General features: G+C 39.1%; 1 long non-coding RNA gene and 1 pseudogene across 1 annotated transcript; one reads left to right on the top strand and one right to left on the bottom strand.

Moving 5' to 3' along the window:
- The first annotated feature begins 10,301 nt into the window (after positions 1–10,301).
- On the top strand, positions 10,302–12,289 carry LOC115770169 (annotated as a pseudogene).
- Positions 12,290–14,355: 2,066 nt separating this feature from the next.
- LOC115770259 lies at positions 14,356–14,911 on the bottom strand. Its single transcript, XR_004018827.1, has 3 exons — positions 14,673–14,911; positions 14,557–14,609; positions 14,356–14,499 (listed from the first exon to the last, which is right to left on the bottom strand). It is a non-coding gene; the product is annotated as an uncharacterized LOC115770259 (long non-coding RNA).
- Positions 14,912–15,577: the final 666 nt, after the last annotated feature.

Below are 15,577 nucleotides of genomic sequence, written 5' to 3'. Positions count from 1 at the left end.
ATGAAGGCACTGTCAGGAAGAGGTCTGGCGCGCGTGTGCCGGTGTAATTCATTATGCTGACTAACTAGAGGGTAGCCGGAGGAGCAGCAGTAGCAGCAGCAGCAGCAGCAGCAGGAACAGGAGCTGAAGCTATGGCTAGCATTGTCAATGGCAGCAAGGCAGGGAGGCTGCTGAGGAACGATTCTCATGCAAATAAACATTTGTGCACATGTGACGATGACTATTCAAAAAAAAAAAATAAATAAAATAAGAGAAATAGCTACAATTGTTGTTGCTAACGCAAAAATTGTCAGTCATGGTTAGACTTCCGCCATCAACCAACTGAAGCTGTGCCACTTCAGCTGTGTGTGTGTGAGTGTGCTTGTGTGTGTTCGAGTGTGTGTGGGTATTTGTATGTGTGCAAGCGTGCTTTGCTACGACAGTTGCGTGTTTGCTCTACGCCTGAGTTCTGTGTCGGTGTGTGTACTTAATCATTTTTTGTATTATTTATGCCTTCTACAAGTTATTTAAGTGCCAGTGGATGGCTTTTAATAAAGCCAACAAGCAAACGGCTTACTAAAGTTCTGCATGTTTAAAAAGCCTTTAATAGTTAGAGCCTTTAACTCAAATACTAAAACTAACATATACATTAGCTGCTAGAAGAGAAATAACACAACAAAGTATTATTAATAAGGCGAACAGCATTTGAAATATAATTATATTTAAAAGACAACACGATTTAGTTACTCTGCCTTAGTCTATATTTTATATACTAACTGCAAAAGCAGACAGTTTCGTGCCAAGTTATATGATGAAAAATATAAGAATCTTATAAGGGTGGAGATGTCGCCGGCAATACGTTTCGCAGATTCTGCTTAAATTATAATACGCTTTTTCAAGTGTATAAAAAATAAGTGCAGCATCAAAAAAAACAAACTGTGTGGCACACATAATAAAAGCTGTTTTTTTTTGTTTTGAGTAGCGCCGAAAAAGTTTTATTTTGACAAGCTATAAAATGTGCGCGCCATAAATCAGTGGGGCGTGCATGCACCATAAAAAAGAAGACACACAGACAGCCACAAGTAATATGTAAACTATATAACTAACACAATATTGTGCCATAAACAGCAATTACTTTAAAGTTCAAACCCTGAGCTGTTTGGATAAGCAAAAGTTTAGAGTAAACTGTATTTGAGCAGCTTCATTAGCAGCTATTTATGTATGGTAGTCCTGTGTGTGTAAGTGTGTTTTCCAGGCATGTGTGTAACTGCATGTGTGTGTGTGTGTGTGTGTGTGTGTATAAGTAGTCAAAATGCCGTGTAGCTCTGACATATATTGTAGATTATTTCAAATTTATTTTACAGCATGCAATAAAAAAGTATAGAATGAAAAGTCCGATTTTGGGAATATACCCTTGCAAATATGTAGCTGTTTTTTGCTACTATGTTTTATTACTAGTCAACGTAGTTCTGGTACCAATATAAAATGTTTCTATTAGAGCTCAATTATGTAGCTGTCGACGTTATAGAGAGAGGTGCCCTGCCTACGAGGCGAGTCATTTAAATACCTTACAGTTTTAGGTCCTCCATCCCCTCCATTGTAAATATCCTATGCTAGTAAATATTCCTCAATGTAAATACCATATAAGTTACAAAATTATAACTATACTCTTAGTTCACAGTCTCTTGCTTGGCAGACATCAGAAGATACGGATTGATAGCACAGCGAAGCACAGCTTAAGAAATATGTACCCAAACATAGAGTGAGCTTTGCCTTCTCCAAAGAATAAGAAAAAACTCTCTTTGGCAGAGTATTGACCGGTCAATTACACCCGGCTGCAAACCTCTTATTTGTTTGGGTTATTTGTATGGCAATGGTCGAGGAAATCGACTTAATTGCTTAATTTTTCAAAATTATTTCATATAAGTTTTTGATGTAAACAATCATGAGTTCCTCAAGGAAGTATAAAGTCTTAGAAAACTGCTTGCATCGAATCAAAATGGAATGGATAATATTAACTATTTCATCATCTAGATTTGAATAGTTTACTTTAATATTCTTTCATGAATGGCCGTAAAAAGAGTCTAAGACAAGACGCTTTATGCCCTTCACAAGCCTGAATGGGCAGGCACAGCGTGTAGTAGCCACTTTGGGCATTATATTCTGTACTCAGTCGCCTATTGCCTTAATGCTTTCGTGCAACATTGAGACTAATCCCTAAGACTCTTTTTTTTTTTAATAAATCTAATGGGATTTTAAATCCGTTTTCATGGCAATTTTTTTGCGTTGGCATTTATTTATGCCGCATAAAGTTGTTTAAATGCTCAACCTGTCTTTTTGTGCATTAGCATAGAACGAAAACTGGCTAAAAGAAACCCCGTAAGAAAATATACTGCGACTTACGAGTTCGTCAAGTGCTGCTGCCACATTTAGAAAAACTTTCTGCTCTCGACCACATGTAAAAATAAACGCAGCTCTTGCGTCAACCGCTGATGTTGCTCGTGGAAAAATCCTCTTAGGGAGCAACAAAACAAAAAATAATAAAGTTTTCTTTCGGGCACTTGCGTCAATCACGTACTAAAACAAATCCGAGTGTTGTAGTCCACTGCACCGACTGCGCCATACTCTGTTCAGTGTTTCTTGACAACTTCAGCTGGTAGCAAAGAGTTCTTTAAGCGGGTTTTCAGCGGAGGGTGTAAAGGTGTAAATTTGTCAGGTCCCGGAAAAAGTAGAATATACCCGTTATTACTTTGCAAGCTCTTGCGACAGCAACTCACAGTTTTCTACATATTCAGAAATGGGCAGGATAAGGAGGGAAAGGCCGCTTGACATGCAGTTTTTCGCATGATATTTCTCGCAGTTCTCGTTGTTGCTATTGCTGCTGTCTCTCGCAGCAGACAACAATTTATCACATTTCAATCAAGTGTATCATCAATCATGTCAGCAATGCCAAAGCGGGCCAATGAACCAAACCAGCAAACATTTAGTTAAATACTTATCACGTAAATGGGCTACTTGGCTTGGTATGAACCCAAACACATGCATATATGCAAAGTGGTTACATAAGAGCGCACATCATCAGGATTAGGGTATCTCAATGAAACAACAACTGTGCGTATTAACTGTCAACTGATTTTCTTCTTTTGCTTGAAAGGCATAAAGACACCAAATTGACGTGGGTTGCCTTGCAAAAACAATTCCCAAAAAACAGTCAAAGCGTACACACATATATCATATGGACCAGTTTATTATAAAGCACGAACTTCTTTCTTCCTGGTGTAACTCTCTGTTTAAATAACATGTTTAATTGACTAAAATATGTAAAATAGAGCCTTTTTGATCTGAGGTTTAGTTATAGCTAAAAGTCCAAACTCGAAACCAATGAGTTTTAGACTTCGACTTTTGGGAACTTAGATTTATGTGATTTCTAGCCGCCAAGGGCTGAATCTTTGAAAATTATTTGAGCCATATTTCTTGTGTCCTACTCTTAAACTTTCGCGCATTTAGATACTTTCTATTTACGGAAGAAGGTGTGTTCAAATGCGTTAAGAATATTTATTTATCTGGTCAGTTACGAAATTGTTTTTCTCTAAGGGAAAATAATAAATTTGGACTATAAATATTTAACTTTGACTTTAACTTGATTTGAAAGAAAATTCAGTTGTAATTTAATTTTAATATTTCCCGATAGATAAGAATGTAAATTTCATTTTGGCGAAGTAAAATTGTGAGTAATTCTTCAGTGAAATCGATTTGAAATATAACCAAATGCTTTCAACCCCGCATAGTTTAAGTGGGCTTATTAGACGGAACAGTTTCTATCAGCGGCATCCCTGACATAGCTACTGCTGCTGCTGCTGCTCCATTAAGCGAAAAGCATTTAAGGCGGGCAAGTAAGATGCTCCCCACACAATGTAAAAGCTGCCACGCCCTCAAATAGATGCGTACAAAGTGGCGCATACTACAAAATCTTTGTTTTACTACGTGCTTGCTTGATGCTGTTAGCAAAAGCCGGATGAAAACAAGTAAAGTACTCTGCTCAAGGCGTCTGACTATCAAATATCCTGTACCTCGGTACACAACTTATCTGCGTGTGAAACTGGACAGCCCACTTTACTCATTTGGAGGTTATAGCTTTTCGAATCGACAGGGCTTAACATCGATTTCAAACAATTTTGAACTGAAGTCAAGTAAATGACATATATGAATTTGCTCTTAGAATGGGAGACTACAACCTATACCAGATGTTCAGTACTAATAGATGCATGGATAAAAAGTGAAAGACCCCTTCACTGCCATTGGCCATTCCATACCATGCATGGCACACAACAGCTATACCCATTTTCATTGGATACAGGGTATAGAAAGTGCGCTAATGGTGAAGGTCAGACTGTTGTTACGTTTTCGGCCTTAAGTACGGGGCTGTTGCTGTTGCCATTGTCGTTGTTGCTGTTGTTACAGTGCTCTGCTTCTTCTTTTCTGAACATTGTGTGCCCCTGCATTTGGCATATTAGAGCAGCCTGCTCTCTTTTCAACTGGTGCTCTTTGGTCATGCGCTCTGTTCTGGCTTATGTTGGCCGTATAACAGTTTAATAATTGCAGACTTTTGGGCGATGCTCCTGAGGCTGCTTCTGCTGCTTTCGCTGCTGTTGCCATGAATTCTCGTGTGCTTTGTGTAACTCTTGTGGTTACAACAATGCACTCTAAATTATTTCTGTTCGTTTTTTTTTCTTTTTACATTTGGTTATTTGTGCGAGAAGCATCTTCTGTATGCAACCAAAAATCATGCCACATTTATGGGTTTTTCTTTTTTGGCACTCGACCAAACGACCCACGCACACGCGTAAAAAAGTTGAAATTTCAACTTTTATCTTTTCCAACGGACATATATAAGAAGAAAAAGGGTTTAACTGAGCGTAAAAATTATTTTGAGTATATATATTCTATACACTTAGCTATTTACAAGCTTTGATTTGTTATTTACTGAATTCTGATTTTATACATAACTTTAAAGTGTGTGATTTTATACAATTCTCAAGGCAATTTTCAAAAATAGCTGCTGATCTTCAGTTTTGAAGTGAGCTTGGTTGCCTTCAAAAGAAATTGGTTTCAATCATTGCCAAGAGCAGTTGTCGAGTATCTGTCTGTCTGAAGTGTCCAAGCAGCGCACTTTAGAAGCAAGTAAATCCGCACCTAGCCCTGCCACATGCCGTTGACAATGCCATATACTGCCGGCAAAAGCTTTAATAACTGACTTGAGTCGCATCGCTGCTGTCGTCGCTTTAATGTCAATTTCATAATATGACTCAAGCACCTTCGCACTTTGAACATCTTTTTGGCTCTCTGTTGCAGCAACAGTAACTTCTTCGGCAAAGTTTTATGGCACGTTTAACGACGAGCTTTGGACTGGGGTTATACGTTAAATCTCTTTGTAGCGCTTTGGCTGGGCTCCTGTGCCGAGTAATGGCTGAAGCTGACAGCGCAAATGCGTATTTAATTCCACTTGCGTTGCCAAAGCTGCCACGCCCACAACCCATAAAGCTGACAATTGCTCGCAGTTGTTGTCGTTGTTCTGGTTGTTGTTCTTGTTGTTTGTGTTGCTGTTCCGTTCACATTAATAAATGTCACATTTCAGTTGCAGTGATGAAAGCCATGCGTGAGCGGGATGTAAGATACCTAAACAAACAGAGCTCGGGTGTGCCTAACTGGAAGTTACCCTGTCCCATTACCATAGGAAATGTAGTAAATGTCTTCGGTGCTCATGGTCCGATCCTTGTTAACATTTTCGTGCATAAAATTGCCAAAGCCGAAGATTTATCATTGCGCGGTATAATAGATGGATTTAAAATGAAATGCACGGACTATAGAAGGACATTCCAAAATCTGAAGTTTTTAGACCAGCCGACACATAAACATTGCTTCTGAAGTTGACCAAGAAGTTGTCTTCATATGCATGTTACATAAATCTATACAAAACCTTGATTACCTATGATTGCTATGGTCACAGGGTATTCAAAATATTGAATACTTTTGCGCGAGTGTCGGGGCTGCTTAATGCCAAACTGACAGACTGGCAGAATGACAGAATGGCTAGCACAAAAAGCTGATTGCGTAAGCGCTTTAAATTAATTAGTCGTGCTTTTTATCTAACACCCTCTTTCACTTTCGATCCCTTCCGTATTTCTGCTCTGATAAGTTGCCGACAAGCAGATTTGCGACATTTGCAATTTATGCAGCGGAAAAATTTGAAGTTTGAAACGAGAATAGAGTTTTGTGGCAAGTTAAAGTCTGTGCCTTGGCTGTTTGTCTGTGCGTCTCCATCTGTGGCAATAATCGGCTTAACGTTGCAGAAACGCTAACCGTTGCATACTTTTCTGGGCACGCTTTTACGTATTGGCAATTAGCTTAATGGCGCAATTGAGTTACGAATGTGAGCTGAAAAATTGGTCTGTTCTGTTTGGCGCTTGTTACGAGGGCCAATAAAAGACTTCGACTTTTTGCTAAAATGCTAAGAGCGGCACAATCTTCAAACAGTCTCAGCAGCTAAGCCCTGGCTTATATTGGCCACAACACACGCACACCCATATATACTTGAATATTTGCCATGTTGGAACGTATCTGCTGGCTTTTGATGCTTGTACAAATTTGCTTGAAAGTTTAACATTTTCATTTGTAGCTGCAGCAAAAGCCAAACACAAGCCATGGAAGAAGGGTACGCGCGAACTGCATATTTGCTATTCACATACACACACACGAGTGTGTTTGTTTGCGAGTGAGTGTGTCCTTAGTGCCGGCAGATTATGGCAGCTATTTATTTTTTTAAGCGTGCAAAAAAGCCAAGCAAAAGTTCAGCATTTGAAAATTAATCACTTATATAGCCACATTTGCGAGTTAAATAGAAACTGTGCATAGCTCTCGAGTAGCGAGTAGTGCTTCCTTTTCAGTGAAGATCCTGCGTGGCTTAGCTGTCTGAGCGTCAGCTTGGCAAACGGGTGTTCAGTAGCTCAAGCCATGTGGTAGCCGGGTAATTATTATTAACACTCGGTTTACGTATTGATCATTTAATTTGCCGCTTTTAAAGCTAAAAACTTATATGTTTGTCTGACGTTGGCCCAAACTTACAACACGAAAAATAACTGCTACTGTAACTTGCTGTAAGAGCCAGACAACGCCGGGTAATACTCACTAGTACTTCACAGAGTCAGACATATTCTTTAATTCAAAATAAAGCTGGGCATGGCTTTACGCTACGGGGCATTACAACTGGCAGCTATCTTTATTCCAAGTATAAAACTGATAACTTTAGAACCACTTGCATGTTAACGTTCATATATTAGAGCCAAACAACGCCGGGCACTGCCAATTAGACATTCATTTTCTATTATTACCGTACAGGGTATTCAAACTTGCAGCTATCATTTAATCATATTTAGTTTATTTTTCATATGCTATTCATGACAGATCAATTTACATATTTTAATATTCAAATGGTAAAGCGATGGCTTTCAAATGGACGCAAATATCGAAAATAATCACAAATGAAAAAAAAAAATGCTAGATGAATATTGATGAAGCGTATGCTATTGAATAAGTTCATATCTTTTGCCAAAAGGTCACTAGGAATTTAATCAAAATTTATAAATCACTGCAGTGCAGGAAAATAAATTGGTTAGCTGTATGCCAAGTTTTCAATAGAAGTTGTTTAGTTGCCAGAAATACGTATAGACTACGTATATTTCTATGTGGTGTTCGGTTTGTGGTCTGTGGCAGCGCCTGTTTGCCACTTACGCTTGAATGCCTCGTCCAGTCATTGATATGCGAATGCGCCAGAAAAAGTTCAAATTAAAAACTCTCGACTGTGTGTTATCCCAGCCACTTGAAAGAGAGATTCCGAATGGCTAAAACGAGGGCAACAAAAAAGTTGTGCAAATCAATTTTTTACAGAGATCTGACATCCATCCCATTGCGTTAGAACTATAAAGTTGTTCAAGCTTGCAGGCAATCTGTATCAACTGTTGCACGCACTTTTAAGCATTACTTGACAAATTTGTAGTAAAACTTTGTTAGAGAACATTGTGGTGGCTGTGGGGCATTTGAATTGGACGCACGCGTTGGTAAAGTTTTCCTTCTTCTATTTCATATGGCTAATCGTCAAGCAAACAACTGGAACAACACACAGCGCGGCAGTCAGGTGTCTGTGTCCATGGACATAAGGTCTCAAAGTCTGTTCTCATTAAAAAGTAAAATAAACAAGTAAAAGTTGCAAAATCAAAAGCGAATAAGAACAGCAGCGACTGCAGCAGCTGAAGAGCCAACGAAAAACAAAAGCAAAATACAGAAAAAGAGGAAAATATAAAAAAAGAAAACCACTTGAGCAAGTCGCAAAAGTTTTCCATTTATAACGAGCTCAGTGCCATGTGCACATGTACAGGGGTTATTTTACTATTTGGGGTGGACGGGTAGATTTTTCTGGCAAGCTTAGAAATGAATGTGTATATCCGACTGTCTCATTTGCTATATGTGCATGTGTGCTGGTAAAACTTTAAATGCGCGGTAATGAAATTGTTGGCAACAAATGCTGTCAGCACACACACACACACATACATACATTTACACTCACACCAAGAGTACAAAACACCATTTTATGACACGGTTCCAGCAAATGTCGAGCATGCAGACGTTCTGCAAATTTCCAGGACCTCAGCAAAGCCAGAAAGTTATCTGACTCAAGTGTTACGCCCCAAAACAGCATAAAACTGTGTTAAGTTGCAAGAACTTGGAAACGCATCATGATGGGGGACAGACTTGAACGGGTACAGAACAAACTTCGAGTTAGCTACAAGTTTTGCAATAATCCTATGAATGGCCTGGCATTCACAGCATAATACTGCGGTTTAGCCGCTTAGATAATGCGTGTAAAAAATTCATTTGTAACAATCCGACGCCAATTGAATGCGTGCTTGGGTAAATAACACTCAACGATGCAGTGCTGCATTATCTTCAATGGGCTACGTTTAGCTAAGATTTGTTTATGGTACATGCCTTTTTAAAATCTCCTTTTGACTTGCATAGTCATAGTATAGTAAAACTAACTTTATTAGATAAGGGAACGGTCTGTACGCTAACGGAATATTATATTTCTCATGTGATTGGCTCTAATTGGATTAGTTTCTGTTGTGGTCCTCTCTTTTACATAGTGAAAAACAGAAAACGTTTTCCGTGCTATATGATAAAGTCGCCCGATGGAATGCAAATGAGTATGGGTAGAGTATTGAGTAGATAATTTAGATAACAAATCGCCTGTATACACAAGTACAATAAAGTAAGAATTGAACACTGCAAATGAGATTGTAATTGAGATTTTCAGCTCTTTAATTAAAATTGCCGCCTATTACGGGAACAGTCATTGATAATATCAATTAACATGGAAATCGATGCAATTCACTTAATCAGTGTGTTGTTTATCAGCTCATTTGCACTAATTAAAGTAATTAGTTGCGTTTAATTAGCGCCCACCGAGATTATTATTATCCAACTAACTAGAGACCATTTAATTGATAGATATTTAACTGTTTAATTAAAAAACTGAGGCACCAATTGTTGATTTTACACTCTGCTCACCATATGGAAATGAAGAGTATTAAATTTCAACATTCAAAATGGTTTTTCTGATTTTTGGCCACGCCCAGCGGGAGGTAGATAAATCGGGCACTCGTTGCCTCCAAAAGTTTTAAAACTAACGATAATAAAAATGATGTTACACACATCATTCTTTTAGGGTCGACACGCCCACTTGTATGCCCAAAAATCGAAAAAACTGCATATTTCCTTTATCTAAATTAAGTTTATCTTCATATAATCGAAATCCCTAATATTACACCCAGAATTTAAAGGTAAAAGTCGCCATGAAGGCATTTAAGAACGACTGCTTGCTCAGAAAAAAAAGAAGCGCTTTTACCTCTAGAACCTCCTGCACTGAAAGGTTATATCAAAATGGGAGATGACCCAGAAATTAATTATTCCGATCCCTATATTTTTTGTGGCATACTACAACACAAAATTGGAATATTTTACAGCACATACAATAAATGTTTTGAGATCGGAATTAAGAAAGCCCATTATATATGCTTGAGAGTCCTACAAGACAGAAATGTAAGCTGTTCAAAATCCACAAAAAGTCAGTCAGTCGAAAGAAATAGAAATATATATTTTAGAAAACTCAGCAATCGGTCAGAAAATTGTCAAATGGTTAAACTGTCACACGCCTGGTTTCTAATGATTTTTTGTTAGTTTAATGTAAACATTGCTCTTGTATTGTTGTTTTGCTCAGTGATATTTTTGAAAAAAAAAAAAGTGTTTTTCTAAATTATTGTGTGTATATTTTAGTTTTTGTCTCTTCTGTGTATTTATAAAGGCAATTTGTTAATTTTTTGAAAAAGATCTTGTAAATTTCAAGTGCAACGAAATTATCGTATCCATTCAAGATGCAGTGTGCGCGAAGAATTTTCGGCAATACCAGTTTTAATAGAGTCCCCATAGTTACTACCATTCGTTTCTCCTGCAGCGGCAAGGAGCAGCGAGCAAAGGGTCTAGTGCTTGGCATTTACCAGAAGGAGGGTGTAAAGGATGCCAAGCTAACCCACAGCGCCGAGAAATTTAACGATCGCATCAATGGCAAGCTGATGGATTTGATATGCGAAACGAAAATCGATGGTCGGCTGGGGCGAGGCAAGGTGTTCAACAATATTGATCAAGAATTTACGAGCGTTGCCGTGGTGGGGGTGGGCTTGGAGGGTATCGGCTTTAACGAGCTTGAGATGCTGGACGAAGGAATGGAGAATGTGCGCATTGCTGCTGGCATTGGTGCCCAATCCCTGCAAAGGCTTCGATGCACTGATATCTATGTCGATAGCATGGATTATGCGGAGCAAGCGGCTGAGGGTTCAGTCTTATCGGTCTGGCAATATACGGAAACGCTGAATAAAGAATATCGATTGACGGTACCAAAGCTGGAATTGTACGACTCAAACGATGTAGACGGCTGGACGCGTGGCTTGTTCAAGGCGGAATCGCAAAATCTGGCTCGGCGCTTGAGTGATGCGGCTGCCAACTGCATGACGCCTACGTTGTTCGCTCAGGCCACCGTGGATGCTTTATGTCCTTGCGGCATAACCGTGGAGATACGTACCATGGACTGGATAGAGCAACAGCGGATGCACTCGTTTCTCATGATAGCGAAGGGCTCGTGCGAGCCGCCGGTCCTTATGGAGATTAGCTATTGCGGCACTGCACCAGAGGACAAGCCTGTGCTCTTTTTGGGCAAAGGCATCACATTTAACTCGGGAGGCATCAATCTGCGACCCTGCAAAGACATGGATGAGTATCGGGCGGGCATGTCTGGTGCCGCATCTTGTGTGGCCATGTTGCGCTGCGTTGCGGCTCTGTCGCTGCCTATTAATGTGGTTCTTATCGTTCCACTGTGCGAGAATCTGCCCTCGGGCATGTCTACAAAGCCAGGCGATGTTTGCACCCTGCTTAATGCCAAGTCGTTGGCCATACGAGATCTGGACAAGGCGGGAGTTGTTGTAATGGCCGACCCGTTGATCTATGGCCAGAAGACGTACAAGCCTCGGCTGGTGGTCGATGTGGCGACGCTTGGCACAGGTGCGAAAAAGGCATTCGGTGGCGGCGCTTCCGCCCTCTTCTCCAATTCGCACTACATCTGGAAGCAGTTCCAGCGCGCCGGCTCTCTGACGGGTGATAGAATGTGGCGCCTGCCGTTGTGGCAGTATTACAAAAAGCAAGTTACCGATGAGCTTGGCTACGATATTAGCAACGATGGTCGTGGCCTGGCTAGCTCCTGTCTGGCGGCAGCCGTTCTCCACGAATTGGTGCCCTGCGCGGATTGGGCGCATATTGATACGCGTGGCTCCGGTATGCTCAGCCATTATGGACTCATACCCTATCTAAAAAGCTGGCGAATGACCGGACGACCCACGCGTACCTTGGTGCAGTTCCTATACCAACTGGCTTGTCCAGAGAACAAATGATCTATATGCACATACGTGTGTATATATATATATATATGTACTTCTGCACTTGTAGGGCAATTTGCGAATTTGAGGCTTATATCCTCAGATTCACTGTCCTACATACGTTTTTATATGAACGAGGATTGTACGATGCATTTTGCTTTAAGCCTGCAAGGCTATCGATCATAGCTCGGTACACATTCAACACGCTGGTGGTCGTCACATTATATTTAATATATGTTTTATGTATCTTGTAATAAATATAAAATATATAAGGATCTGCTCTTTGTACAAACTGAGTACCCTTTTGTCTACCAATGAACGCTCAGGAATATTGCAATTTATATTTGATTTGAAATGCTTCAAATATAATGTAGCAAATAAAAGCCAATCACTTGGCGAGCACTTGCGGGTTTTGCGGGCTGGTAGTGGCATGAATAGAGGATGTTTATGTTGCTGCCACAACCAATTATACAAAAACAAATTTGCAATTTTCACACAGGCATTTGCACGTTTCGCACGTCAAGACCATTTTCCAGAGACCCGAGGCGTGTCCTTGGTATCCATAAAGGATATTTGCTTTTACACATCTACTTGCCGTCGACTTAGCCTCTCAGCTTTTGTTGATGAAATTGCTGCAGGATATTACTTTGAATTATCATAAATAACTGAGCACGGCAACAGCAATGACACTTATGTCACCATGTGTGCGTGTTTGTGCTTATGTGTGCGTGTTTGTGCTTATGTGTACGTGCGTGTGAGTAGCTGGGTGTACGATGGCATAAGGGGATCAGGTGCTCCCACGCTGCCTAAGCGCAGGGTTGGGGCTGTATTTGGCCATCCTCCAGTTATGAAGTACCTGTTTATGTGTTTCGGTGTGTGTTGGCCTGTGTGTGGGTGCTTGTGTATCTAGAATTCAATAATGTTGACTGACTGTCTTTAGCAGGTAATCGTCGTGTTGCTCTCGCTGAGCGGATGAACATTAAATGGTGACCGACTTCAAGTCTTGCCTTATACATAAATTATGACCAACTTGTGCTGGGTTCTCACATCAGCTGGCTTAGAGCTTAACTTGTTACTAATGATATGGGGAAAACGAGAGCGATTCTTAAATGTTTTTAAATTTTTAAATCATTTTAATGCTTTGCTTAATTGCCATTCATCTCGGAACCCGAATTGTGCGATTGTTATGTCCTTTTAACTTCTTTTGCTTTTTATTTCTGATGTGTTATTACGAACTGATTGGATGGGACTTTAATTGCATTCTTTTTGAGACTCCAGTTTATATTGCACTGTATCAGAATTCTGTCCGTGGCATTTTATTTGCTTTCCGGCTGTCAGTGCTTGTGAGCCAACTTCAGCAAGGTGGTTATGTGTCACACCTGCCGTGACATTTATGTTAAATTCAGTTCGTTCTGCCGTCGCTGCCACACATTGGCCACATTTTAATTTAAAGCATGCGCATGTGTACATTTAAGGACTTTTTAAAAATCCATTTACACACTTTTAATGCAATAAACGTAATTGAGTTAATCTCTTTAAAGTGAATGACAAGCAAGTTCCAGGCAAGAGATGCAACTTCGACCTTAATAATATAAAAGTAGCTAAATAAATGCCATTTATTTATCACAAGAAAATATTCTTAAATTGGGATACATAATGCCCATTTATTTATATCATTCGTTTTTTATTTGTCGTCTAAAGCAATGTGACATAAATGTCACTACTACAAAAGGGCATAGGCTCCATATATTGTTAGCCTAACTGTTTTGTCAGCCAACAATAATTTGTTTGTAAACAATGAAAAATTCAATTACAGTTGCTTTTCAGGTCGCCTTTCAAAAGCTTATGAGCTACAACAGCCACAAGAAAAGTTAGCTTGCAAAATGTTTATATATGTATGTCTACTCAGCGTGTGTTGTATATAAAGCTCATCCTGTAGATGAAAAGGCCTTTGCCTATTACAGAACAAAGAACATCCCTTTGGTTAATAAGCAGCCATAGAATTGTGCTGGAAACACTTGTGTGTTGCGGGGGCCTGTCGTGGGCGGATGAGGAATAAACTTTGTTTTTATAGAAGCCTTGTCAAGGGTATTATAATTTTCCATTTACGAAATATATAACGCAATGAACGTGGCACCTCCGACGTAATAAATGTTATATGCCAGGTATTTTGAGTTTTCTTCGTCGACTACGGTTTGTGCATCTCTGCCACTCACTTGAGCTTAACAATGATTAATCTGGATTTTTTACCTAAAATATAATACCACAAAGTGATGAGAAAAAGCGTTTGCAACAAAAGTGTATCTTTGAAACAAATCCTTGCAATGTGCCCCTTACTGGACTGTATTTAAATATTTTCCATTGCTTTTACATGTATACATACAGTTTGATTTAGATGTAAAAGTAAAAGAAAATCAAAAAATACACTGCAAGTAACCAAAAGAAACGCGAAATACTCTTAACACAATAAAGATCACAGGTGTTCCTGTTGAATAAATTGCATTTAAATTAACAAGCCAATTATATAATACCATACTCTTACCTGATAACGGGATTTCAATACTATTTAGATTCAATGCAATTATGATCAAAGATCTGTTTTTTTTTAAAAAAAAAAACGAATGAATTTTTGGTAAAGTGCATGTGCAAAATTCTTACCTGGTTGGTAAAACTTTGCGAATAAATTTGATTCTCCTTAAGGAATTTTAAAATTCGCTCTAAAATATATACGGAATTGGCTGGATTGACTTTTCGCTTTTTTTCACGCATCTTTGAATTGTACATTTTTTTCAGCACAACGGGCAAACAGCTGGAAATTCGAATCATGGCTAAAAACTAAATAATTTAGAATTTTCGTTTTTTTATTTTTGCTAAATATATTGTTTTTGGTGTACAAATAATTTGTAACTGAAACTCACTGACATCAAATTCAATGTCCTGACACCAAAAACACACAGAAAGTTGATCTCTCAGTTACTTTTTAGTTCTAACTGAATAAACATTTGAAAAAAAAAAAAAACCAATGCTGAACAAAACTGCGAAATATTCAAATATATTCTATTCTTTATTTTGATGAGTATCAACCAACCAGCAATTTTGGTAAATAATAAGAGCTAGAGTCCCCAAACTTGACATATAGCTTCTAAAATAGAATAAATACATGCATTTGATGTTGGAAGAAGAGGGTTCAGGGTATCCCCTAGTCGGGAGCTCCCGACTAGAACCTCTTACTTGTTTTTTTTGTACGGCAGCTCGACGCCGAGTATAGGGCATCTTTTGGTCTCAAACAGGGGACTGAACTTGATTTTGATTCTTTTTTCTTTAACCGTCTCAGTTCCCCTTTGTTTATCTACCAAAGCACATATACAAGCTTTGACGTTCCAGGCATGCATTCATGGCCAGAAGCTTTGTTTAATATTTGACTTAATTAACGTGCATTTAATTAAGCTCGACGAGTGACGAACTGAATCAACGCAGGAAGCTTATCAACGGCAACTAACCAAAGCAAACTCTGTCAATGCACAGCACGGTAAAGGTAAAAGCACAAAAACCTGGTCGAGTTG

This window comes from Drosophila novamexicana, unplaced genomic scaffold, assembly GCF_003285875.2.
Source record: "Drosophila novamexicana strain 15010-1031.04,08,12 unplaced genomic scaffold, DnovRS2.1 tig00004555-arrow-pilon, whole genome shotgun sequence".
Taxonomy (NCBI): Eukaryota; Metazoa; Arthropoda; class Insecta; order Diptera; family Drosophilidae; genus Drosophila; species Drosophila novamexicana.
Note: the sequence above shows the minus strand (reverse complement) of the source record. Positions and strands in the feature narration are given on the sequence as shown.